This window comes from Artibeus jamaicensis, unplaced genomic scaffold, assembly GCF_021234435.1.
Source record: "Artibeus jamaicensis isolate MK-2021 breed Jamaican fruit bat unplaced genomic scaffold, CSHL_Jam_final contig_889, whole genome shotgun sequence".
In the NCBI taxonomy this organism is placed as follows: Eukaryota; Metazoa; Chordata; class Mammalia; order Chiroptera; family Phyllostomidae; genus Artibeus; species Artibeus jamaicensis.
Genome location: NW_026522005.1, coordinates 5,724,679 through 5,750,936, shown reverse-complemented (window position 1 = coordinate 5,750,936; position 26,258 = coordinate 5,724,679). Strand labels below are relative to the sequence as shown.

The window sequence follows — 26,258 nt, the reverse complement described above, 5'->3', positions numbered from 1 at the left end:
GACTTCTCAAAAGAAACCTTATAGGCAAGAAAGGGCTGGCAAGAAGTACTCAAAGTCACGAAAGGCAAGGACCTACATCCAAGATTACTTTGTCCACCAAAGCTATCATTTAGAATGGAAGGGCAGATAAAGTGCTTCCTAGATAAGATAAAGTTAAAGGAGTTCAACATCACCAAGCCCTTATTTAATGAAATGTTAAAGGGACTTATCTAAGAAAAAGAAGAAAATAAAAAATATAAACAGTAAAATGACAACAAACTCACAAGTATCAACAACGTAACCTAAAAAAAGAAAAACAAAAAAAATGAACTAAGCAAACAACTAGAACAGGAATAGAATCACAGAAATGGAGATCACATGGAGACTCATCAGCAGGGAGGGGGAGCAAGGAATGGGGGAAAAGGTACAGAGAATAAGAAACAAGTGGTAGGTACAAAATAGACAGGGGGAGGTTAAGAACAGTATGGGAAATGGAGAAGCCAAAGAACTTATATGTATGACCCATGGACGTAAACCAAGGCAGGGGAATGATGGTAGGAGGGGAGTACAGGGCAGAAGGGAATAAAGGGTAGAAAAAATGGGACAATTATAATAGCATACTCAATAAAATGTATTTTTAAAAAAGGGAAAAAAAGAATATGAACCAAAGACTGTCAAGCAAGTGTCTAATTTGGTCTAAAGTAGTAAGATAATTGGGGTAAGAGAAAATGAGTGGATAGATCTAATGCAGCTTCAGAAGTGATACATTTTGTTAATTTTATTAAATTGATGTGACAGTGCTAATGAGATTATATAAATTTCAAGTGTATAAATCTATGGTGTATCACTGTGTACTGCATTGTGTACATTTTAGAACTTTTTCTTTTAGAGAGAAGGCCATCATGACTCTAAACACACCTGTTGTCTTTGTTATTGAAGGTCTGGTGCCTGGGTTGCTGGTCTCTAAAGGGTGGGTGCCTTTGAAAGCCATAAATATTTTAAGTCTTGTCACCTTGACATTGCCACTTAAACTATCTGTTGATGAGAGAGGGGCTTTTATTTTGTAACGACATCCCCTAGAAAACTGACCTTACTAACGAGCTGGCAAGCTACTACCATTTGCCATGCATGTGCACTACTCAAGTTCAAAGGAAGGCCCAGAAAAGTGGGAGCCACACTTCAGTTTATAATCAAAGACTGTGTGACAAACAAGAATTCTTTAGCCACCCATCCGGTAATGTGTGTGTATGTGTGTTGAGATAGCACTGGAAAGGATTAAAAAATTATGTAGAACCCCTTAGGCAGAGGTGATATTTGATCTTTGGACTTAAGCCATAGACAGCCCCAAGACGGGTGAAAATCTGGTGCAATTTAATATCAGATCCAGTGCACCTGGCCACCTACAAATAATCTAAGATGATTTATACACATCAAATTTATAATTGTTTACACTACCTCTGAAAAAAAAAAGTTGTATTTTATGGGTCAGAACACATAATCGTATTTCCAGCAAATGTTACCACTTTGAATAATTTGTTCTAGTTTTTTAGCACCATTTAAAAATATTTTATTTTATTTTTTAAGTATAGTTGGTAGAGAATATTGTATTAGTTATATTCATTTCCAGTGTACAATACAGTGATTTGACATTTTCAATACCTTACAATGTGATCACCCCACTATTTCTAGCAATCATCTGTCACCAAGCGAGCTTACCATGATGTTATTACCACCACTTTAACACAGTTTTGAATGGTATTTTAATATATTAAATACTCAGCTAATGACACAAATGAAAGCCACTAGAACATGGTGTTTCTAAGTCACAGTTCCCCTCTTCCTGTCTCGTTCATGACCCCAGGCCACCCTTCCAGCACTCATTTCTCATCATTCGGAAAACCTGCACTTGCACTCAATTCTCATCATTCGGAAAACCTGCACTTGCCTTGTACTGGTGGGGAAAACGTTAATCTGTTATTGCAGAAAGTTGACGTTTTTATATTTTTAAAGAAGAGAAAACAATTTTTAATTATTAGGAAGACATTAGGAATAAGATTGGTTTTGACCCAGATCAAACAAATAATTGTTTGGCAAAGGAGACAGAGAAAAACATTCTTTGAAGGGAAAAAAATGTGGTAATTCAAATAATTTAAAAGTAATTTTAAATCTTAAAAAAAACCTTCCTTCCACAAACAAAATCAGAAAGGAGACATCTCTGCATGTACACACCTTTCGAGCTGGTCATAACCTTTGCTGTATCACAGTGAACAGAGAAGCCTATTCAGCCTCTGAAGTTGTTTTGGGAAAACTTCCAAAGCCTGGTGTCTGGGCCGGCAGGGTGCCTCTCGGTGGCTTCCCCTGCCCTGGCAAGACGTGCTGGACTCCACATAAAAGGGACCTTCCACCGCCAGCCAAGTGTCTGCCGACGCGGTTTCCTGTCCAGCCTGACTTCACCTGCCGTGTTTCTTGCTCCTCCACCCTCTGGGCCTGAGGTGTCCTCACAGCATTCCACCTGCGGATTCTTCCCTTTCACTAAAACAGTCCGCCGTCTCCAGGATCCCTCCCAGCCGCCCTGTGGTCTCACCTTCTCGGCTGAGCGCACACCACTAATCACATGCAGGGTGAACAAACTCTACTCAAGCCGGTTAAAAGACACCCGTACACTTCAGCAAAGGGTACACTCCCACCAGGCCTATCCTGGCCTTCCAGATGAGAACCAGTCAACGGAAATTCAAGGCAAAAGGAAACTCGGGTCTGTTTATCAAAAAAGGAACCAAGTCGTATCCTGTTCTGTACCCTCTACTAAGAAAAAAAAAAAAACCTAACAATTTAGTCAATTAGGCAATGCTAGTTTAATCTGGATGTTAAATTAAGTACAAATATAGGCAATAAGAAATAAATCAATTCATTGATAAAATAGTCACAAGCTTTTATTTCATTTTTAGTTATGAAAAAAATATGGCAATTTTTTTTAAAAATTCTGAAAAAAGCCCTGGCTGGTCTGGCTCAGTGGATTGAGTACCAGCCTGCAAACCAAAGAGTCACTGGTTTGATTCCCAGTCAGGGCACATGCTTGGGCTGCAGGCCAGGTCCCCAGTAGAGGGCGTGCAAGAGGCAACCACACATTGATGTTTCTCTCCCTCTCTTTCTCCCTTCCTTCCCCTGTCTCTAAAAATAAATAAATAAATGCTTTTTAAAATTTCTGGGAAAAAACCTACCTATAATTAATTCTACAACCATAAAACACCAACCACTCAACTATTCATTTGGGGATACTCCTTTTCAGTTTTTTGTCCCATACATACTCATTTTTAAATCAGATATTCCATAGACTGGTTCCTTTGCGTATTTCTTTCCCACTTTTCATTTGGTAAATTCCTACTCTCCTTTCAAAATCCAGCTCACACACAGCGCCTTCCCAAAATACCTCGAGGCAGAGCAGCCGCTGAGCTTGTGGGGCCTCACAGCGCCCTGCCCCTATCTCTGTTGTGGCGCTAACCCTGCTGCAGTAGAATTCATCTGTTCTCATGCCTTGTCTTCAGTAAAACTGTGTACTTCATGCAAGCGCAGGCCTTGCTGAGTCACCTTTATATCCCAGGACCTAACACAGTACCAGCAGGGTCTATGTGAAAAGAAGGAACAAAACAATTACAGCTGTGGTGTGCATTTAATTTGGACCCAGCTTTGTCAACTCCATGATACACACTACACATGGTCTAATACTCATCTCTAGAAACTGCCAAAAAGAAGATGGAATCCGTATCCCAATCTCCAACAGGAGGTTACTGGGACACTACAAAAGGACTAGCAGGAGGCTTCTGGAATGTGGTAGAAAGCGTGAAATCCTTTGGGATGACCCTTTGGGGAACAGGTCAAGGTTGAGTCCATTATGCACAAGCATACACACGTACTCATACTTGCAAGCATACATGCCACGCTGCCCGAATGTGAGAGGGGCCTGCAGCACAGCGCAGACAGCAGACCCCACTAGCATCCCTTCGTACTCAGAGACAAAACCACACCCATTAGGACAAATCAAATGAATTATTGGAGAAGCAGCCAGGTAGCACTGAGAGAACTGATTGCAGATACTAACAAACTAAGTTCAAGTTATTAGCTACAGGATCTGATTCATCTATTAACAACATACCCTGGCCCTCTGCTGGGTGCTGGAAGTTCAGTTTTGAAAGGAAGAGTTCCTCCTCACCAGGCTTCGCAGGTGGGAGAAGAGACCAACAATAACCAGACAAGTGTTTATTGTGCAGTACAGCTGGTACCACCATGGGGAGCCACTGAGGGCTAAGGAAGAGTGTTGGAGGACCACGGAAGGCCTCCTGAAGGAAGCCGTGTGCTGCAAGAAGTTAGCGGAGAAAAGGGGTGGCGTGTGAGGAGTAGAAAGTATCTTTCTAGGCAGAGAGACAGCAATGTGTATAAATGTCCAGAGGCATCTACAAAATAGGAAACTTAATACCTAATCACCATATAAAGCACTTTTGAGGTTCAAATTAGATATTGATGTGGAAGGTGCTCAGTAATAAGATTATAAAACTGAAAACCAATTTTGCAATTTTCAATAATATGGAGAATCAGAAAGAAATAGACCTGAAGTGAACATAACATAAAATGGAGTAAGTTTTTCTGCATCAGTGTTTCTCAACCTTTCTGTCATTATCAGCCCCTCCAGTAGTATGTTAGGGCTGCCATAATGAACTTCCATGGACTGGCTGGCTTAAACAACAGAAACTGATTTCGCCAGAGATCTAGAGGCTGGAAGCCCTAAATCATGCTGTCGGCAGGGCTGGTTTCTTCCGAGGCCTCCCTCCTCGGATACAGACAACCACTTTCTCCCTTCGTTCCCACAGGGTCTCTCCACTACGCTGGTCTTTGTCCCGATCTTGTCTTCTTACGAGGGCACCAGTCCTACTGGGTTAGGGCCCACCCTAAAGACCTCCCTTTATCTATAAAACCCCAGCTCCAAATGCAGTCACACCCTGGGGTGCTGGGGGGTTAGACCTCAACGTGTGAATGTGAGGAGGAAGCACTCCCCACAAGGAGCCTCGTTAGGTATTTTTTCCTAGTAACTTCCCTCCCCCATGACATTTAAATATCTGTTTATGTACTGTGGCCCTTTGGAGGAGCGTATTCTACCAAAGATTCTGCCGCCTGCCCCCCCCCCAAGAGTCCGCTTTTGTCCCCCACGCAGGCAGCATCACCTCTGTTGAGAAGGCATGCTCCACATTCAGAACCGAACCAGATCAACTTCTAGGTCAAGGGCATGAGATATTAAATAACTGCGAACTAAAATTTCATGTGATCCCAATGTGGTTCACAGAATAATTTTTCATTTCTTTTCATACTTTTCTGACTTTCATATTTTTACAATGAAAAATTCTTTTCGATCAGGAAAATAATCAAACATGCTTTTTTTAAAAAAAAAATTATTACTCATTTGTTCTTCCACTTGCCACTAGCCAGCAATCTTCTTGCAGATCTTGGTAATCTGATGCAAGCACAATAGTGACCGAACTGAACTAAGTGTTAGGAAACTGTTCGAGTAAAGAAGATTGCTTGCTAGCTGCTCACAAGAGCTGTGTTGAGGGAGCGGTCACACTGTGCCCTCCTGCCCCTGCCTTACCCTCTCTAAGACCAATGAAGAAGGCCACTGACCGGTGAGAGGTCACCCAAAGGCAGATGGGGAGATGCACGTGGGACTGGAGAAGGGCAGGCCCTCGTCAGCCCATCGTGTGTGTGTGTGCGTGTGTGTGTGTGTGTGTGTGCAGGTCCTAAGGTTTATTTCTTTAACAGCACCAGATGGTTGGTTAATCACCTCCACAACCCCGGCTAACAGCAGCTGCGACCCTCAGAAGTATTCAGTACAGGCTAAAGTCATGTCCAACTGCTCGCTACAAAGACACATTAAATGCTAAAATCAAAACTATCAGCTACAGAGGTCAGTTCATTTTTGTATACACTTTAATGTGGGGTTATAATAAGTCATATCACAGCCACAGGAAGATACAGAAATTCAGCAAAGTGTACTAGAGGGTGGGAGGGGAACCAAAAGAAAGAGGGAGGAGAAAAAAAGGAAGAAAGAGGAGGGAAGGAAGAAGGGGGAAGACAGGGGAAGAGGGAGAGGGAAGCGGAAAGGGACAGAAGGAAGAGGGGAGAGAGTGGGAGGAAGGGGAGGAAGGGACAACAGAAATGAATGATGTCAGCAATTCTGAGAGCCTCCGGTCAGTGAGCATGCCTGCAGTGAGGGCTTGGCAAAGGCATGTGAATCGCTTTGGACCCAATTTCTATGTGCACTGAAATTCCTGTATTTCCAGGTAAGTATTTTTCAAATAGAAGAGGCCCTAAGTGAACGTCAACTCCTTTGGCTGGTCTTCAAACACAGAAAGGACTAGGTGAAAACCGGCTGTCCTGAGCCAATGAAAATCCGTGCTTCCTCCCCAACACTGCGCCTTCCTGAGGATTTTTGGGTTTAACTGCACCTGGGTTTGTTTTGTGCCTTTCCAACTGGCTTTAATACCGAATCCAATATGAGACAACTTCACTGTCCACAATTTAAAATGCCTTTTTTTTTTGTAATGGGAGTATTAAAAGGAGAGGAGTAAAGCCACACTGATCAAGACAATGTGGTACCGGCATAAGGACACACATACGGGTCAATGAAATAAAATTTAACAGTCCAGAAATAAACCCTCACATTTGTGGTCAACTGACTTTCAACAAGGGTGCTGAGACAGTTCCACGAGGGAAAGAGCTCCCTTTTCAACAGACGGTGCTGGGACAACCGCACAGCCGCGCGTGAAGGAATGAAGCCGGAGCCCTCACATACACCGAATACAAAATGAACTCGAGTGGATCAACGACCTAAATAGGAGGGTTCAATGATAAAGAAGGAAGCATAGGTATGTCTTCCTGACCATGGCTTAGGCAGTAGTTTCTTACATATGACACCAAAAACACAAATGATAAAAGAAGACAAGTAAAACTGTACTATGTCACAATTTAAAACTTGTAAGCTTAAAGAATACCATTGAGAAAGAAAGAAGACAACTCACAGCATGAAAAAAATATTTGCAAATAATACCTGTTAAGGAAATTTTTATCTGTTATATATAATATATATAACTCTAACAAGACATTTAAAAAAAAAACCTATAGAAAAGTGACCAAGGGTCTTCATAAACATTTCTCCAAAGAAGATCTTCGAACAGCTCTCAGCACATTAAAGATGCTCTACATCATTCGCCATCAGGAAAATGCAAATCGGAATCACACTGAGACACCACTTCACAGCCACGGAGATAGTTATAATCCAAAACACTCATAACAGCATGTGTTGGCAAGGACATGGACAAAACAGAACCCTCACGCACTGCCGGTGGGAACAAAAATGGTGCAGCCACTTTGGAAAAAGGTCTGGCAGCTTCTCAAATTTTAAGCATATAGTTACCATATGATCCAGAAATTCCACTCCTAGGAATATATCCAAGAGATTGAAAACATACATCCACTCAAAAACTTGTACCCATGTTCATTATATAAAGATATAAAATTATGTATCCATTTACTCAAAGTTTTGATGAACAGCTTTATGGAACACAAGATAAAATGTCTGGTATAAAAAGAATTTATGAGAGTAAAACTATAAACAGAAGTGTAATTTGTGTTTCTTATACTACGAACCTTAGTCAGAGTTCAGACTTTAATTTGGGCCCAGAGAGTTCAATTCTGCATCTTTTGTTAAGAATTAAAAAAATAGGCCCTGGCTGAGTGACTCCCTTGCTTAGAGTGTCATCCTAATACTCCAAGGTTGCAGGTTCGATCCCCAGTCAGGACACATACGAGAATCAACCAATGAATGCAAAACTAAGCAGAACAATAAATCAATCTCTCTCTCTCTCTCCCTTCTTCCTTCTCCCTGTCCCCTTCCTTCTCCCTACCTCCCTCTTTAAAAATCAATAAATAAAAATAAACAAGTACAACTTGTCCTAACATTAATTAATTGTTACTATCACACATTTTAAGGTAGAGGAAAATAATTTAGACTGTCTAATGACAAGGTAAATACAATTTTAGAAAGAAGAGCAAAGGTACATACAAGAGGACAAATTCTTCATTACTGTCACCAAGGCTGATTTGGTATTTCTCTGCCCTTGAAGCAAGAAAGCATTTACGTAAAAAGATTCTGGTTACCATGGGTGCCTATCACTGCTATCAGTACCTTTCTTACAAGAAATCAATTTTCTCTTTTCCTGGGTTATCTTAAGTTTATCCTAGTGCAAAAACTTTAGGAGAATACAAGTCCTATCAAAGGAAGCAAGCTATTTGATTATTAGAAATTACCTTTTAAAAAGGGCTATTGTGCTAGCTATTTTAATTCTGGTAATATTCTGAAGGGGTCCAAGTTTAAAGCCTTATCAGGTCTTTTTACATCAAGGTGACATCTTCTGCCACCAATAATGGCAAAATGTCACACAGGCTATGCCAGACACAACACAAACTTCTGTTAGCGCAGCGTCATCAGGGCAGCAGCCAAGCCAAAAACAATGGTTCTTTTCTTCTGCTCAAGATTGCAAAGGTGTACAAACATACACACTGCACAGCCCCTGGGCTGCTACACACACACACACACACACTGCACAGCCCCTGCAGCACCCAGTTCATGTCCTGGGAATCATGCTAGAGAATTTCAGAGAAGAGAGTTAACACGGCTGGATAGGTCAGGAAAGAATTCACAGGGGTTGTTAGAGCCGTGAAAACAAGCACAGACCTGTGCACAGGGGGAGAGGAAGTGCCAGGGACTGCAGGCAAAGCACATGTGGGGAAAGCGTGGAATCTAGAGGGCCTGGCGCTGTTCGCAGACGACAGGAGGGGGACTGGAGGCACTGGGCGGATGGACATGGAGTTGGAACCAGACAGCAGAGGGCAAACTAAGAACTTTCTGCTGCGTTTCCCCTCTTTCTGTGCAGCTTAAGGGAATTACTTTTGGTTCCTGAATATCTGGATCTCAATTTCCTCATTTGTAAAATGAAAGCTTAGGATTAGAAAATAGCTATTAACTAATAATAATTACATTAAGTTGCTCGCCTATTATATGTGGAGCTGTAGGCTGAGCCTGTACGCACACTATCCCGTTAATTAGGCCCCTTCCCGTCTCAACCTGCTATGACTATTTGAAAGACTATATCTCTAATTGATTCTAATTCCTCCTTTGACCTGGTATATTCCCTGTTTCGGAGTGAGAGAAGGACTGAACACATAGCTTCTTTGCTGCTCCAGTAATATTCTGGCAGCTTTCCACACACTCTTGAACAGGATAAAAGGTCCTCACTATCCTTTTGTCCTACCTCCCCTGGTAGAAATGTCCCCTGGTGGAAGACATCTGAACTTAGCATAGAACAAATGCTAAGCGAACACCTTAGAAGTAGGAGGTCTCTAATTCAATACATCATTTTTCCCCTTGATACTCAGAAAGGGAGAAAGACTCAGGGTCCCCTCCCTACCCCTGGGGCCCATCCATACTTCTGCCCAAATGAGCTTACCAGCTGCTCTTCCTAAATCCTCCTCACCTGCCCAACCTCTGAACCTAAGAAAGCCCTGGGACTTGATCCTTGGACCTATTCTCTTATCAAGATACTTTCTCCCTGGGATCTCATCCACTCTCCTTTTAAACATTACCTCCATGCTGTGAAGGCTCACAGCTTTGTATCTCCAAGCCAGATCTTTCCCATGAAATCCAAGTTCACTGGTCACTTCACCTCCACAGTGATGTCTGATAGGCATTACTATGAGTTTCCTAGAGCTACTACAGCAATGACACAAAAACTTGCTCCTTTAAAACAACAGAAAGTTATTCTCTCACAGTTCTGGAGCCAGAGGTCTGAATTCAAGGTGTCAGCAGAGCCATAACTTCCTCCCAAAACTCTGGGGGAGGACCCTCCGTGGTCCCTTCCAGCTACGGTGGCTCCTAGCATTCCTTGGATTGCGGCAGCATCACTCTGATCCCTGCCTCCACCTCCATATGGTCCTCTCCCTCTAAAAATACACCCAGGATCTGACACTTCTCCATCACTGCCACTCCGGTCCAAGCTGACTAACTTCCCCGATGGTCTCCCTGCTGTTATCCTTCTTCTCCTAAAGTCATGCCACTCTGATGCTTAAGCCCCTCCAATGATTTCCTATTTCAACTGGAATAAAAGCCAAAGGCCTTCCAATGGTTCCCAAGGCCATGCAGAGTCCGCTCCAGCTTTCCTCGGACCCTCTCTCCTGCTACTCTCTCCCTCCCTTCAGCCAGGGCTGCAGGGACTCCCCATTCCCCTCCCTCAGACGTGCCAGGCTGGCTCTGCGTCTGGCCCGGGGCACTTGTGCCCTCTGTCTGACATGCTTCTCCTCCAGACAACCGCATGGCTCCGTGCTCCCTCACCTCCTTCAAGTGGCAGCTTCTCAGAGGGGCTGTCCCTGACCACTCTCTAAAAGTGCCACCACCGCCATCTCCCCATCCTCCTTCCTGGCTTCCTGCGCCCCCAAACTTAAACCATGAGCTGAAATACTACATGTTTTACTTATTCACCTGTTTATTGCCTACCCTTTTCACATGCACACTAGAATGTAAGCTCTACAAGGGCAGGCATCTAGTGTCTTGCTCACTTCTGTTGCTCCAGGATCCAAAACAATCTCTAGTATGTAGCAGCCACTCAACAACTATACATGAATGTATGAAGGAATCAAGTTCAACTATCTGATCTGAACCACGAGGGGCAGAGAACTAAATTTTTTACACAATGAGTTGCAGAACCAGGACTTATTTTTCTGTTAAGCAATTTATGCTAATCAAATACATTAATTCATGTTAATAACAAGCTACCCCTCCCAGGCAAAGAACTTCATTTTTAAGAAGACCCCTTTGGAGTAAGGCATGGGGATCCAAAGAAGTAAAGCAAATGATGGAAATGTGAGATATGACAAGGCACGTCTGGTGACAGGCCAGATTCTTCATCAAACCAAGTCTCACCAGTAGCTACTGCAGGCTTGAACGAGGGCAGGGGGTTGGCTCCTGATCCATTAGACTCACCCCTTCCCTTTCCCATGGATAAAGACCCAATCTTTCCTGAAGAGCCAACCATCTTATCTAATCTTGTGACCCAGTGAATCCTTATTCTATTGTATTGTGCAACTTTCCACATGAACCACTTTGGCTAATTCAAACTTCCTTGTTACATTTCTTTTTAGTGTATCTAGCTCTAAATTTTACTGCTTCTTTTTTGTCTTAACCCATTTACTTTTCTCTATTTTCTCTATTTATCACCATCTCTTTTCCTCCTCTCTGCTGTTTTCCAGTCACCTGTAACATCCAGGCACGCCTAGGCTTCATGGGCTCATTTATTTTTATGCACTAACTCAATGAGCTACTTATTTATTTTTTTCAATGTACACACAGCACCATAACAGGCCTTCCCCATAGTGTGTGAATGTGAGAGAGTATGTGTATGTGTGTGTGTGTGTGTGTGTTTTCCATCTATACGTGTAGGACCAGAGCAAAACAATCCTGTTTACCAAGAGAGTGACCATCACTGGTAGCCACCTGCCTCTGAGCCACACCATTGGGAATGATGACAGCAGTGAAAATCTTAGACACATTACTGATCCCCAAATGAGGTGGAAAATTCCTCATGCAAAACCTTGGACCTTGGATATGTATGTATTTAACAATGTTCCTAAGATAACTTAAAGATGGAGGTAAAAATATAATCGTCTAATTTCTAATATCTGGATAGGGTATTCAAAATGAACCGACCGCAGTGACTGTCTTCTGGTATTTGTGGGGAACTGCAGTCCCTGGTCTGCATCTTATGGCGCCTTCAAAACTCTGAGCCCAGCACAGGCCGGCACACCCTCAGAGTGAAGATGAACCGGCTGCGCTTTAGCTCCCCGGGAATTGTAGGTGTTGCAAAGAAGCTGGGGCTCACTTGTAGGCATAGGAGGAAAAGGCAGAAATATTTTTGCCTGTGGCCTCATCCCATAAGCAAGTAACCACAGAAGGAAGGCTCTGAATCACAGAAAATGATGGTTCCCTGTCACCTGTGTGATCATAAAGACTCACATCAAGAGGTTCCAGAGGCACACCATCACCTTCTTCAGGAACTGAGAGCCCCTGACAGCCTGCTTACTGCATGTGGCTGCCTCCTTCACCCACAGCCCAAGACCCACAGTCAGATGTCCCGAACCGCAACGCCGAACCTCGGATGACTTCAGTTGTCTTCGAGGGTGAAGAATCATTTCATATGTCTGCGACTGGCCTGGGATCAGACACGGATTATAAAATGGGGGACTGTGGTTGATATTTTTGGTGAATCAGTAAAAGGCAGTCTAGTTCGAGATGGGAATTGGAAGCCAGAATTCACAAGATAAGTAATCAGTGGAAAACTTAAAAGTCAAGGTTGGGACATGAGGCTTTACTTATGAAAATCTCTGAGTGAGTGGAAGAAAAAAGATAGAACAGCGTCTCAAAGATGGAGTAAGCCCTGGGAGCTTTTTTGGTATGTTTATTTTTAAATAATAGCCCCCCTGCCAAAGGTATTTATATCAGGAAGGAAAAGAGCTATTGGGAGGAAGGAGATCACCTAAGATCATCAAAGTTTCTGAGGAGGAGGGAAATAAAGTTAAAAGAATATAAAAAGTTGGGTTTTGGAAAAAGGAAGCTTTATTCCTGAAACACTATAGCAGGTGAGCTTGGATAATGATTTCGTGAGAGCATGTATATGCAAGTACCTAGGAATGTGTGCTGATCCATCCTAATATAAAGTATTATTATGTAGCACCTACCAAGTATCAATGAGCAGGCACTGAAAAAAAATATCTGTACAGTCCAGGCCAGTAGCTCAGCTGGTTAGAGTGTGACCTCAATAGACCAAGGTCACAGGTTTGATCCCAGTCAGGACACACACAAGAATCAAACAATGAATGCATAAATAAGTGGAATGACAGATCGATCAATCAACCAATCAATCAATCTCTCTCTCTTTCTCCACCCCCTGCCTTCCCTCCCCTCCAGTTTCTCTCTAAGAATCAATAAGTTAAAAAATATATATACACATATATATATTATAATAACTGAGTTGTAGAGAAAACCCAAGATAGTGAAGTAACTATAGGAACTGAAACATTTGAGGAGAGAAGGGAGAGAAGCAAATTCATGCTGACTTTGCTAAGAAAATCAAGAGACTAAGTCATTCAGAAATGAAGGAGGATTTGAAGTGTAAAAAAAGCTTTGAAACAACTGCTTTGAAAATTTTGCTAAGGAGTGAAGGACAATAAAATAGTAAGTCCTTGTAACTTTAATTAGTATTTTATTGGAAACCTTTCAGTTCTAACAAACAATGCCGGCTCAGTCAAAGACAGGCAACACAAATGTGCATCAGGGCCAGTGAAGGGAGCTGGGAGCAGCGGGAAGTGCACAGTGCACAGCAGCCGGGGCTCTGGGTGGGTGTGTAGGTGCTGGAAAGGCACGGACGATTGCTGAGATGGTGGCTTGTGGAGTCGAGGGCAGATACAACTGGAAGCCTGATCTGCTAGGAAAATGGGAAGGCGGAGAAAAGATGGGGTAAGTCATAATCAAGGCAGAAAACACAGATTATGACTCTGAGCAAATGGTGGAATCAAAAGGCAAGAAGACTGCGGTCTGAGAGGGAAGCTGCAGTCTGTAGGGTTTGTTTGGAACAAGAAGTCCACAGCATCCCAGTAGGTGGAGATGAGGCCTATGAGCTCATAGTTCAATGAGGAATCCTGGTTGTCTCCACCCTTTAAACAGCGCAGAGATATTTAGACATGTTGGGTGAAATAAAATCTTCCCAGGCCAGGGTCTGGAAGTTTCACTCTACTGAAAAGGGAAAGTCCTTATTTATTTCTCCTCTTGTTGCAAGGATGGTGGTGGTATGGAATTAACTATTCTTAGCTCTGGAACAAATGTGAACACATTCATTGTAGCCGAAGCAAGGGGGCCAAGAATACTGTAAGAATATAACCTGAAACTATGTACAGAAATGGCTTGTCTCTTTTATACTGAAACATTACTCAGTGCAGTAAAACTCTGAAATATCCTCTGAGGAAATAGTTGTTCCCTTATTACCTTTCTAAAGATACTGTCTCTCTAACCAATCAAGTTCAAATACTACATTTTGAGAAACTATTTATAAATAAGATTATCCAAAAACTAAGTCATAGGTATATATACACACAGTTATACACCTCAGAAGTTCAGTTACCATTATTCCAGAAGAGCAGCTTTGTAATATTATTAGTCCACTAATAAAAATAAAGATTCAACTGTATCTGAGGAAGAACTCTTGTTCTTTTATAAGAAGACAAAAGTCCCCAATCCTCCAATTCTCTACTGACTGAACCATTAGTGCAATACTGGGGTCATGACATTTAGTCTTCAGAACTAATATGGTACCCTGGGAGTGGAAACAGAACATGATTAAAATCTGTATTTTTGGTTTATGTCAGCCTATTTGTCAATGATAATTCCAGATCATTAACACTCGGAGTTAATCTTGTGCACAAAAAGTGGGCTCTTCGACTAATCCCTCTTATCAATTAAAGACAGAACCGTAGAGGTTAGTATCTTTGTACCTCTGCAGAGACATGTGAGAAAGCATCACTATTTCTGAACTTTTTAATGATCTTCATTCTCCAGAAAATTTGTTCTGTTTTTTGTTTTGTTTTGTTTTTTAAAGATTTTATTTATCTTTAGAGGGAAAAGGAAGGAGAGGGAGAGAAATATCAATGTATGGTTGCCTCTCATGTGTCTCCTGCTGAGAACTGGCCTGCAACCCAGGCATGTGCCCTGACTGGGAATTGAACCGCAATCTTTTGGTTCGCAGGCCCACGCTCAATCCACTGAGCTACACCAGCCAGGGCTGTTCTGTTTTGTTTTGATTTTACTTACGAGAATTTAGGACAAAGAACCATGCACTAAAAACTTATGCTATCCCTTCATGCTGTTTCTCCATCGACTACATTGCAGAGATGATTTCCTGAAAGTACGTATTGCAAGTTTTTGCTTACTTACTCAGCTTCACATATCACCACAAAGAAGTATTTGCCACACCAAGAGAGCCAGTAAGGATACACTGGTGTTTTCTTCCTGTTGTCCTAAGTATGGGTTTGGGGAGAGTAGTAAAGGCAATTTTCTTCAACTCGACAGTGAAAAGCATAAGCATACCACTAAAGCTTCAAGTTGTAAACAAACAAGGACAATTCCAGTAAAAAAGACAAATTTCTTGAGAAAGTTGGACATAGTGGTTGCAAACATAAGACTTATAATGAAAAACATCTTTAAGATGGAACTGTAATAGATAATCCCATTCCTAAAAGAAATAACCAGAGTAAAAGTTTATCTGGTTACTCACTGAACTAGTAAGTAGTTCACCAATGAACTATGGACACATCAGGACAAAGGTACGATTAGCAAAATGTGTATTTTGCACAGAGGGAGCTTTGACAGGGAAAAGCAGGTGAACGCCACTGATAGAATATCAGTGCTGATCAAAGAGGCTAGAGATATACGATATAAGAAAACCAAAATATGAGAGTTATCAGCAACGTACAGGAAGCACCATGGGGGAAATACATAAATGACCAATGCCTGACTCCACTCTGTCAGAGCCCTAACTGTGAGGAGTTCTACATCGGCTCACTCAGGGCCTTGCCTGCTGGTTTTCCAGGGGCAGCAGGTATAAACTCTCAGGGAAGCTGAGATCAGACTATAACTAAGAAACTGTGGTCATCTTGTCTTCTCCTGGGAGCCTTCACCATACAGCACCAGAATTCCCATATACTTAAACAGCTAGGTTTGCATTTGCTGCTTGATTTTTATGTTAGTCTCCTTTTCCCATTCATGTATAACTATGATAGTTAAGAAAGCACATGAACACTATCAAGAGAGTGAACAGACAACCCATAGAATGAGAGAAAATATTGTAAATCACATATCTGATAAGTGTTTAATATGTTTAATATCTAGAATATATAAAGAATCCCAAGCCCTGGCTGGTGTAGCTCAGTGGATTGAGCGCGGGCCCGCGAACCAGACAATCGCAGTTCGATTCCCAGTCAGGGCACATACCGGGTTGCAGGCCGGTTCCCTGCGGGCCAGTTCCCAGCAGGGGATGCATGAAAGGCAACCATACATTGATGTTTCTCTCCCTCTCTCCTTCCCTTCCCCTCTACAGATAAATAAATAAAATCTTTAAAAAAAAAAAAAAAGAATCCCTACAACTGAACAAGCCAGCATCCAACTTCAAAAATGGGCTAAGAGGACAGAATTCTGGGGAAGAAGGCCGAGTAGGAAGTACCAGGAATTTGCCCCCCATCTAGAAAACAACTGCAGTAACAGAATCTGCCTGATAAAACTATTTGGAACTCTGCAGTCTGTTGAAGGATTACGACTTCCAGGGGAAGCCTTGGAAGCCTGTACATTGTGATTAATTTCAGCTCTTAGCACAGAGGCAGCTATGCCTCCCCACTCCTCTGCCAAACAGCAGGCAGCTGTGCTTGGCTCCTGGAGCAGCAGGCACACAGTCTGAGGAAACCAGGGTGGGAAGAAGAACTCTGTCTTCCACATACTGGGGATGTCTGCTCTGATTACAGTGTCTTATCAGAGAAGTACAGACAAAGAAGCTAATAGCCACTGCTGTTGCACCTCCCCCACTGAAGCAAACCCCACCTCTTCTGGTTAAAGTGACTTCCAGGGCATTTAAAAGACCAGAGCCCTTCCTCCACCCTCCATTTTTTCCTCTTTCTTCTTTGGGGATCTAGGCATTAAAGACTAAGATATGTAAAAATGACTACATATGCAAGGAAATCAGAAAGTGACCATGCACATCCAAAAGAAGCTGAGAAGACATTAAGTTCACATTTAAGGCTACTCCTCAGGACAGAGATAAATATGACCATGAAAAAGACAAAAACAATAACAAAAAAAAAACCCAGCAAACCTGGGGAGGGGGGAAAATCCATTTTCCAGAATTATCACATTATTAGATTCAAAGATCCAGTGTTTAACACCAAAAAGTCACAAGGCACACAAAGAAACAGGAAAGTATGATCCGTTTAAAGAAAAAAAATAAACCAACAAACTGTCCCTGAAAAAAGACCTAATGGCAGATATACTCAACAATGACTGAAACAACTGTCTCAAAGATGCTAAAAGAACAAAAGGGAGATGCAGAGAAAGTCAAGAGAACAATGTGTGAGCAAAATAAAACTATTCATAAAAAGATAGAAAACCTAAAAAGAAACCAAAAAATTCTAGAGCTTTAAAAGTGCAACAGAAATGTAAAAAATCACTAGATGGAATCAAAGGCAAATTTGAGCAGAAAGAAAAAAAATCAGTGAAACTTAAAACAGGACGATGGAAATCACTGAATGCTGAGAAGTAGAAAAAAGACACTGAAGAAAAGTGAACAGAACTTAAGGACACCACTAAGTGGACCAACACATGCCTCATGGAAATCTGAGAATAAGAAAGAAAGAAAGCGGCAGGGAGAATATTTGAAGAAATAATGGCTGAAACTTCCCAATTTGATGAGACACATTAACATAAACATCCAAAAAATTCAACAAACTCTAATTAGAACTCAGAGAGATATACACTGAAACACATTACAATCGAACTTTAAAAAGACATGGAGAGAATCTTGAACACACCAAGAGAGAAGTGAATCATCACATGCATGGCATCCTCAATAACATTAACAGCAGATTTCTCAGAAACTTTGGAGGTGAGAAGACAGTGGGCCAATACAGTCAAAGCAATAAAAGAAAAAACTGTCAACCAAGAATCTTATAACTGGCAAAACTGCCTTTCAAAAGTGAGAGAGAAATTAAAACATTCCCAGCAAACAAGAGCATAGGAAATTCATGACCACTATATCAGCCCTGCAAAAAATATTAAAAAGAGTCCTGCAAGGTAAAATGAAAGGACACTAGACAGAAATTTAACACTGTATGGAAAAATTTCTATCTCCAAGTTAAATACATAGACAATTAAAAGTTAGTATTATTGTAACTGTGATTTGGAATTGTCTTTTGTTTGCTTTCTACACAATTTAAGAGACCAGTACATTTAAAGAAAAAAATTACTGTAAAAGTTAGAATTACTGTATCATTGGCATATAACCCCAAATATTGTTTTCTATACAATTTAGGGACTAATACATTTAAAAGAATGATTAGTTTATACTTTTGGGAACATATGTATAAAAATATAATTTTGTGACAACAACCAAAAGGGATGGGGGTAGACCTGTAAAGGAGCAGAGTTTTTGCATGAACTGGTATAAAATCAAATTAGTGTATATTCACTTTAGGATGTTAAATGTAATCCCCATGGTAACCACAAAAGGTAATGAGAAAGAAAAGTAAACATTTCACTAACAAATATCAACTAAACACAAAAATACAGTAATGCAGGAAATGAGGGACAAAAAAAAGCTAATGGGCATAAAGAAAATAAATAGCACAATGACAAAAGTAAATCCCTCATTATCAGTAATTACTTAAAATGTCATTCAATTAAATTATCCAATCAAAAGACAGCGATTGGCAGAGTTGATAAAAACACTTGACCCAACTATATGCTATCAACAAGATCCAAAGATACAAACAGGGTAAAAATAAGGACCCAGGGACAAAGACAATAGGGGGAGGAGAAGGACTGGAGGTGGCAGGTGGGAGGTGGGAGGTGGGGTGGATAGGGCAGGGAAGAGTAATGGGAGGAAAAATGTGGACAACTGTGATTGAACAACAATAAAAAATAGTAATAAATCTTAAAAAAACACATCTAATGAGAGACTGTGAAATATATGTAGTAAAACTGACAGACTAAAGGAAGACATATCTATAGTAATAGTTGGAGACTTCAACACCATACTCGAAATAATGCATAAAACAGAGAGAGGTTAAGTAAAGAAAGAGAAAGCTTAAACATGATAATAAAACAATCAGATCTTAAAGATACATAGGACACTCTACACAACAGCATACACATTCTCCTTAACTGCACATGGAACATTTTCCAGGGTAGAACATATGTTAGACCAGAAATTAAGTTTCAGTAAATTTAAAAAACAGACTGATCATACAAAGTACCTTGTCTGACCACAATAGGATGAAGTTATGAATTTAAAAAAGTAAAACTAGAAACTTCATAAAATTCTGTAAATTAGACAATACATTTTTAAACAACCAATGGATCAAAGAAGAAATCACAAGGGAAATTAGGAAATATCTGGAGACAAATGAAAACAAAACATACCAGTACATATGGGACATAGCAAAACATATGCTAAGGGAAAAATTTATAGCTATAAACATTTATATTAAAAACAAGAAAGATCTTAAATCAACAACTTTATAACTTAGGGAGGAAAAAGAACAAACAAAACTCAAAGCTAGCAGAGAAAGTAGACTATAAAGATTACAGCAGAAATAAACAAAATAGAGACTAGAGAAACAATAAAGAATGTAAATAAATCCCAAAACTGGTTCTTTGAAAAGATCAACAAAATTGACAAACCTTTAGCTAGATGGACTAAGAAATAAAAGAGAGAAGATTCAAATTACTACAATCAGAAATGAAAGTGGGAACATAACTAATGATTCTATAGAAATAAAAAGGAGAAAATGGAGGAGAGTACTATGAGCAATCATATGCCAAAAAATTGGATAGTCTAGATGAACTGAACAAATTCCTTGAAACACAAAACATACCAAAATTAAATCACAAAGAAAAAAATAGAAAATTTGAATGAGAAAGAAAATAGAATCAGTGATTTAAAATCTCCCGAAGACAGAATTCACTTCACTAGTAAATTCTACTAAACATTTAAAGAAAAATGCCAATCCTCAAACTTTTCCACACCCCCCCCAAAAAAATGAAGAGAGAACACTTCCTAACCCATTCTATAATGCCAGCATAACACTGATACAAAGCAAAACAAGGATACCATGAGAAAAGGCAATTACAGACCAATATCACTTAGAAACACTGATGTAAAAGTACTCAGTAAAACAATAGCAAACATAATTCATCAGCATATTAAAATAATTATTTACCATGGCCAAGTGGAATCTATTCCTGAAATCCAAGGATGATTTAACATATGAAAATTGATCAATGTAATTCATCATATCAACAAGCTGAAGGAAAATACCCCATGTTCACCTCAACTGATACAGAAAAATACATGACAAAATTCAACACTCTTCTATGATGACAATACTTAACAAAATAGGAAGAGAAGAAAACTGCCTCAATGTAGTACCAGCCATATATTAAAAACCCACAGAGAATATCATACTCAATGATGAATGACTGAAAGCTTTTCTTCTCAGATCAGGAAAAAGGCAAAGATACCTGGTTTCACCACTTCTATTGAAAATAGAACAGAAAGTTGTAGCCAAAGCAATTAGGAAAACAAAAAGAAATAAAAAGCATTCAAATTGGAAAAAAAGAAGTAAAATCATCTTTGTCTGCAGATGATTATGATCTTATATGTGGAAAACCCCAAGGACTCCATAAAGAATCTGATAAAATAAATGAATTCACCAAAGTAGCAATATTCCATGTAAACATACAAAAATCAGTTGTATTTCTATACGCAAACAATAAACAATCTGAAAAGAAAATTATAAAATAACTTTATTTTTAACAGCATAAAAAAGAATACTTAGGAATCAACTAAGAAAGTGAAAGACCTATACAATGAAAACTATAAAACGCTGTTGAAAGAAAGTAAAGAAGATATAAATAAATGGAAACATACCCCATGTTCCTGGATTAGAAGACTGAATATTGTTGAAATATCAATACTACCCAAAGCAATCTACAGATTCAATGCTATCCCTATCAAAATCCTGATGATTTGTATTGTGGAAACAGAAAAACTTGCCCTAAAATTCACATAGAATATCAGGGAGTCCCTGAGAGCCAAAACAATACTGAAGAACAAAACTGAAGGACTCACACTTCCTGATATCAAAACTTAGTACAAAGCTACAGTAATCAAAAAGGTATAGGGTTCTGGCCAAGATGGAGGTGTAGGCAAAAACACTTCACTTCCTTGCACAACTAAAAGAAGGATAACAACCAATTTAAAAACAAAGAACCACCAGAACTGGCAGAAAATCATTTACATGGACATCCAACAACCAAGAAGTTAAAGAAACATTCATTGAGACTAGTGTGCCAAGACAAAATATGGCCCAAATGAAAGAATTGATCAAAACTCCAGAAAAATAACTAAGCAACAAGGAGACAGCCAACCTATTTGATGCAGAGTTCAAAACACTGGTGATCAGGAGGCTCACAGAACTAACTGAGTTTCGTCACAAAATGAAGGAAGAGGTGAAGGATACACAAAATGAAATAAAGGAAAATATACAGAGAACCAACAATGAAGGGAAGGAAACTGGGACTCAGATCAATGATTTGGAACAAAAGGAAGAAATAAGCATCCAGCCAGAACAGAATGAAAAAACAGCAATGCAAAAAAATGAGGAGAGGCTTAGGAACCTCTGGGACAACTTTAAACATTCCAACATCTGAATCATGGGGGTGCTGGAATGAGAAGAGGAAGAACAAGAAATTGAAAACTTATTTGAACAAATGATGAAGAAAAACTTCCCCAATCTGGCAAAGGAAATAGACTTCCAGGAAATTCAGGAAGCTCAGAGAGTCCCAAAGAAGTTGGACCCAAGGAGGAACACACAAAGACATATAATTAAGTTAACCAAGATTGAAGATAAGAAGAGAATCTTAAAAGCAGCAAAAGGAAACAGTTACCTACAAAGGAGTTCTCATAAGGCTATCAGCTGATTCTCAAAAGAAACCTTATAGGCAAGAAGGGGCTGGAAAGAAGTACTCAAAATCATGAAAGGCAAGGACCTACTTCCAAGATTACTCTATCCAGCAAAGTTATCATTTAGAATAGAAGGGCAGAAAGTGCTTCGCAGACAAGGTACAGTTATAGGAGTTCATCATCACCAAACCCTTATATGAAAATTTAAAGAGACTTATCTAAGAAATACAAGATCAAACATCATGAACAGTAAAATGACAACAAACTCACAACTATCAACAACTGAATCTAAAAAACAAAAACTAAGCAAACAACTTGAAAAAGAACAGAATCACAGAAATGTATATCACATGGAGGGTTATCAGTGGGGAAGGGGTAGAGGAGAAGTGGGGGAAACGGTGCAGTAAATAAAAATAGGTAGACACTAAATAGACAAGGGAAGATTAAGAATATTATAGGAAATGTAGAAGCCAAAGAACTTATATGTACAACACATGGAAATGAACTGAGGTCAGGGTGGAATGCTGGAGGGTAGGGGGACAGTTCAGGGAGGAGGGGAGAAAAAAGAAGAAAGGGAGAAAAGGGAGAAAAAATTGGGACAACTGTAACAGCATAACCAATAAAATGTATTTAAAAAACAGTATAGTACTAGCATAAAGACACACATGTTTTCTGATGGATGAAAATAGAGATCCTTAAACTCTCACATATATGGTCAAATGATTTTTGACAAGGGTGCTATGACCATTCAATAGAGAAAGGACAGTCTTTTCAACAGATGGCACTAAGAAAACTGGATATCAAAATGTAAAAAACTGAAGTGGGACCTTTACTTAACACCACGTATGAAAATTAATTCAAAACGGGTGAAGGACCAAAATGCACGACCTAAAACAAGAAAACTCTCTGAAGAAAATGTAGGACTAATGCTCCACAACATTGGACTTGGCAATCATTTCTTGGAAATGATACCAAAGACAGAGATAAGAGAAAAATAGACAAATTGAAATTTATAAATATTTTATGCATTAAAACACTATCCATAGAGTAAAAAGGCAACCCACAGAATGGAAAAAAATATTTGCAAATCATATTATGAGAAAAAGGATTAATACCCAGAATATACAGAGAACTTCTAAAGTTCAATAGCAAAAAAACCCAAACAATCTAATTTAAAAGAGGGGAAAGGACTTTAATAGACATTTCTACAAAGATGACATAAAAATGGCCAATCAGTACATAAAAATATGCTCAACATCACTAATCATTAGGGAAATGCAAATCAAAGCCACAGCAAGATACCAATTCACACCTGTCAGGATGGCTATTATCGAAAGAAAAAAGAGACAAGTGTTGGAGAGGATGTAGAGAAATTGGAGCCCTTGTGCACTGCTGGTGGGAGTGTAGAGTATAAAACAGCCACTACCGAACACACTATGGTAGTTCCTGGAAAAACTAAAAATAGCATTACTGTATGATCCGGCCACCTCTCTTCTTTTCAATACCCAAAAGAATTGAAAGCAGGGTCTTGAAGAGGTATTTGTACACCTTGGTTCAGAGCAGCATTACTTATAACATCTAAAACACAGAAACAACCCAAGTGTCCATCGACAGATAAATGGATTTTTAAAAAAATGGTATGTACATAAGATGGAATCTTATTCAGCCATAAAATGGAATAAAGGTCTAACATATGCTCCAACATGAATGAACCTTGAAAACACTATACGAAGTGAAATAAGTCAGCCGCAAAAGAACAAATACTGTACGATCCCACTTACATGAGGTATCTAGGATAGGCAAATTCACAGAAAGTAGAATCAGGACGGGGGGAAATGAGTATTTTTTTTTAACAGGTACAGAGTTTCTGTTTGGAACGATGAAAAAGTTCTGGAAAAGGGTTGTGGCTGGCGATGGCTGTGTGACTTTGAATATAGATAATGCCAGCCAACTGTACACTTAAAACAGTTAAAATGGTAAATTTTATGTTATTAACATACAAATTTTGCTATAATAAAAATTTTAATATTTGAGGAAAAAACAGAGTATTAAAAATTCAGATATAAGTAAATAAAATACTAACATGATCTGTTAGTGTCTAAACAGACTTCTTCCTCCCTCTCACCCTCCTCCCCTCCCTTCCTTTCTTTCCTTCAGTTCTATATCAAATAACTAAACATTTTGAGTCAGACAGATGCATGAGGGAATTATAATGAGAATTTAATTTTTTAAAGATAAATCATATAACAACAGGGACCAGCAGAATGAAGTGATCTAGGGCAGGGGTTATACACAACCAGAAGGCAGAACCAAAGACCCAGGAGACACTTTTATATTCAGTAAAAGGAAAAGTGAAGAAAGAACAAAAATACATGCGTAAACCCCAAATATGTAAGTCACTTAGTTCCATTAACAACCCCCTGTAAGTCCCATAGAATGACTTACGTAATTTAGGCAGGGCCAGTTCCACTGGCTGTAAGCTACTAGGCAAGGAAACACAGCATAAGGTCAGGGATCACATCTTACACTATCTCTAAAAGTACAGCATTCTACTGTAGCTTCCCAACCTGCAGACACAATTTCTGGGACACCAATTTAAAACTCTATGGAAATGGTTCTCAATAAACGCTAAGTCCAGATCTCCCAACTTAGTATCTCAGATACAGAACAAGTCAGTTTTAGGCATACTCTCCTGCTGATTACTTTCTCCAAGAAAACGGTTTGGGGCCAAAGAAGAATGTCTGCATTCTTCAGCTTTTCACTTGGTTTGACAAGAATCATCTACACGCCAAACTTTAAGAGCTCAGGAAATACCCAGCTTATTAATGATTCTTTTAAAAAATCATAATGCCACTGTTACAATTTTAACTGGCAGAAATGGTCTCCTAAGACACATTCCAATTCTAATTAAAACAGGGCTATCCCAGAGCTCCCACTTAACTTTAATTTATATTAAAATAACTTAGAAGAGTTATTCAATATATTGAGCAACTGCCCAAATCTGGTTGGGTAAAGGTTACCATCCTCCTCCTTCCAAAGCCACAAAGGTTTGAGATGGATAATGGACTGAGGGAGACAGGCAAAATTCAAATGACCAACATGGGTGGCATTTTTCCAGAACACCAAAGAGGCTGTTCTCTAAAATGAGACTGTGATGTACTTAGCCGAATTACATATAAAAGGTGGAGTGCTAAAAACATTCTGCCCCATCAATAACCATATTGATGGGATTAATTGAAACTGTAAGAACATCTACATGGAAATGAATTTAAATTAGTGTTGAAGAGCTTGAATTCCCATAGCTTTTCAGTTAATTATACCTATGATTTGAGATCTGGAAGAGACTCCCAATATTTCCAAGGCTTCTTCTACCTCATTCAAAGCTCCCTGGGCTACTCTATCTGTAAACAGCACGACTTTTTACTGCACTCTCTCAGCTTTACCTTCCTCACAGCACTTCTCACGACCTGGCACGCTCTTACACACTTACTTGTTTACTGTTTATTGTCTCCCTTTTATGCCCCATGTTCCCACCACCTCAGCACCTCAGCAAGGCTTTCATGCTTCCAGATCTTTGCTCACTCTGTTCCCTACCTCTAGAACACCTTTCCACCTGCCAAAATTCCACCCATCTTTCAAGACCCAGCTCAGATATCACTTCTTCTGTGAGCTTCCTCCCTATCTGTCTGCATTCTACCCTTCTTCACCAGAATACTCACTCCTTCCTAGGAGTTCCCACAGCACTTTGACCCTCTATCACAGCACACTCTACATTCTGCCGTGTCTTTCTTCTTTACTAGACTCTGAGTCCTTCATTCTTATATTCACTATCAGCTCCATGGTACCTAGGATAAACAGCTGGAACCAGAGAGGAGGAGGGAAAAACAGGGGACATGTGCTATGAACACTGCCGTGTTCTGTGAGATTCCCAATGGGATGGCCAGCATCCCAGTATCCCAACTCACTGTCCCAATGACCCTAAAAATCAGTTAGTGCTAGAAATGGGACATGATATTTAACAGGACAGCACATGAAATCACTGGTGAATTACAGAATATTAATCAAAATGCATTTGTTGTATGACAATGCTTCCGTAATATTCATTCTATAAAAATGCTACGTTCTTTACCCAAATTAGAAATGACAACAGAAGTTTTGAATGCTTTGGTCTGATATCTACTATTGCCATATTCAAATGATCTGTATCCAACCTTTGTTGTTTTCACACCATGCCCGTAGTGCCCAGCACATGTGTGTGCTCAGTATGTGTGTGCTGACACGCCATCAACTGGGTTCATGCCGACTGGGCTGGGTGAGATGAGGACAGTCACGGTACTTCGTATTACACTTCATACCACAGGGAACAATTACTTTTGGGGGGCTATTAAATTTGTGGGAATCTTCAAA

At 39.9% G+C, this 26,258-nt stretch overlaps 1 protein-coding gene across 9 annotated transcripts in view; it reads right to left on the bottom strand.

Annotated features, from left to right (window-relative positions):
* The window catches only part of CRACD (capping protein inhibiting regulator of actin dynamics), a 251,949-nt gene that overhangs the window by 211,461 nt on the left and 14,230 nt on the right, over positions 1-26,258 (bottom strand). Inside the window, exon 1 of one of the 9 annotated variants that reach the window (XM_053654948.1) lies at positions 2,564-2,583. The exons of 7 other annotated variants lie outside the window; for them this stretch is intronic. The gene's annotated coding sequence lies outside the window, so the exon portion shown is untranslated. Of the gene's footprint in view, positions 1-2,208; positions 2,293-2,563; positions 2,584-26,258 lie in introns of those variants that run through there. One more of the 9 variants, XM_053654945.1, reaches the window with a different exon arrangement.